The sequence below is a fragment of the Thermobia domestica genome, chromosome 2 (assembly GCF_964235325.1).
Source record: "Thermobia domestica chromosome 2, izTheDome1.hap1.1, whole genome shotgun sequence".
Lineage (NCBI taxonomy): Eukaryota > Metazoa > Arthropoda > Insecta > Zygentoma > Lepismatidae > Thermobia > Thermobia domestica.
Genome location: NC_137455.1, coordinates 155,424,432 through 155,427,016, shown reverse-complemented (window position 1 = coordinate 155,427,016; position 2,585 = coordinate 155,424,432).

Below are 2,585 nucleotides of genomic sequence, written 5' to 3'. Positions count from 1 at the left end.
ACAATGGTAAAGAATCAAAATGTACACATAAAAAATAATAGATGAATCAGATGTAAGCTAGATTTTAATATGAAATTACAAGCATGTAAGCCTACAAGTAATTATCAATATTTGTATATAACTTATTTGTATAGTCACAATAAGACTATTTTTAGTAAATGTGAAATAAGTTATTACAAAAAGAAAAATATTTATCTTTCTTCAGTCAAAAATGAAGATTTAAGTGCACTATTGGAATAAAATAATAATTTATGAACTTCTTAGAAATTCACATGACATTCATAAACTATAATTGAATTATAACATATATCCTATTCTATTAACATTATTATTATTATTATTATTATTATTATTATTATTATTATTATTATTATTATTATTATTATTATTATTATTATTATTATTATTATTATTATACTTCTTTTCTCTGCGAAGCTTTCTAGAATTTATTTAAGTTCAAATTCTCGGTAATTTCAGATTTAATGAACAAAACTCCCAAATTGTTCTTGCTGTATTGATGATCTCAGCTGAGTTTTAGTCAGCTTTAACTTCCAAAAAGTCCTTTCTCCAGATGCAATGGTCACTGAGATTTTCAAGAAAAAACGTATAGTCCACTGTGATCTCATATGTGTTTGACAACTGAGAGTATATTATATCTTAGCGAGGGTCCCCTTAGGCGAGGGGACCAGATTCGAAGAATTGTACACTGTTACAGCGCAAATTTACAACTGTTTGGGGCTATATTTAACCCTCTCTGGACATTTCAAAGACGAAGAATTTACATCCATCACTAGGGGCAGTTGTTTACTTCCCCTCTTGAGATGTTAAGAGCAGAACAGCAGGGGAGTTTATTATACTTGCCCATCACGTTAAATGTAAACAAGGGACAAACAGATCAGTATACTTGATTGCATATATACAATAATTATTAAAAAACGATTAATGATCTTGGTAAATGCATAGAAAAATCAGTAATTTCAGACCTTTCAATAGCTATACACTTAGTTAGGCATAAAGCTTCATCCAGAACGATATACAATATGATGAAAAATTGTGTATTTTGTATTTGCTATATTTTTATTGAGTGGATAGCGTATACATGTCTCAACAGAACAAAATCCCGAAATGTTCACTGTGGGTGAGGGTAAAGTTTCTGGCCACATGTTTGTATTGATTTCCAACTTGAATCCGAGCTGTTTTTCTTTTAATGACAAGGGACTTTGACATATCAGTTCTTACTATATATCGACGAGTTAGTATATCTATATATCGACGAGTTAGTATATCTTACTATATATCGATCCTTCTAATCTTTTCCTTCAGCTTGCTCAACTTAATATGAGCGCAACCACCATCCTAAGGTATTTTGTTGAGGATTCAACAGAGATATGGAGCTTAATTTGGACAAAACTTGAACATCTTAGCAATCTGTTTTTTTTTCTGCTACAATAGCACCTGAATGTTTGATGTATAAATATGTTACATTTTGAAACATCTTAAAAATTATACACAATACAAAATAGTTTGAAAAATTAAAATAACAATATAAATTGCAATAAGAGACAATTACGTGCTTTGTAACATATTATGACAGAAAGGAAACTACAATATGTGAGAAACCTTTTACTTATTAAAGATACAAATACAGCGCATGAAAACACGAAGAAATGTCTTGTTATTGTTTAAAAGAAATATGAGGTCAGTACTGGTCCTGGTTCTATAGTTACAGGTTTCTATTATATTATGCTCGGCAAATCTGTTCTGTGGTTAGGGCATTGCAAACTCTATAATTTTAAATTGAATCACAAAAGGTTTAAAAAAAAAACACTCAATGAGTTTATTTGATTGATTAGAGTTTAGCGTCTCTTTTAGCAAGGAAGCTACACGAAACGTGGACCTACGTCTTAAAGTATATCCAAACTACACAAGCTTTCGCAAGGGAATAAACCCGGGTGTTCCACTTCAAACACGCGTAGCCACAAGGGAGCTCATATGAAGTCAATGGTCATTGAAATTTTAAGTATTCTCAGAAGTTACCATAAAAACATTATGAAGATACAAATACTATATAAACTCAAAATGTCAATCGCTGAGAACTAAGCGTAAAATTATTATTATTATTATTATTATTATTATTATTATTATTATTATTATTATTATTATTATTATAGAAGAAAAACTTCTTGAAATTACAATATTCACACAGTTCATCACTATTTTCGTTTTATACATCCTTAAACATGTATAGTGATACCTCAGAATACGAACTAATCCTTTCCAGTACCGTTTTTGAGTTTCAAGACTAGTTTTCTAATCTTTACAATAATACCTACACTCGTTCCTTTATGCTTTAAGCTCGAATGATTTTAACATTAAATTCACTGTATTTTACGATAAAATATTAACAAATAGTAACTTTAGTTGAATTAAAATGGGTGGCGAATGACGAATGCACTATACAAGAAAATAACACAAAACAGGTACAAAGGCATAAAAGTGACAGTGAAAAACACAGGAGTTGCTTTTATTCCAGCTTCCGACAACAAATTGAATGATAAAGCACACGCGTATGCAAGGAAAACGCA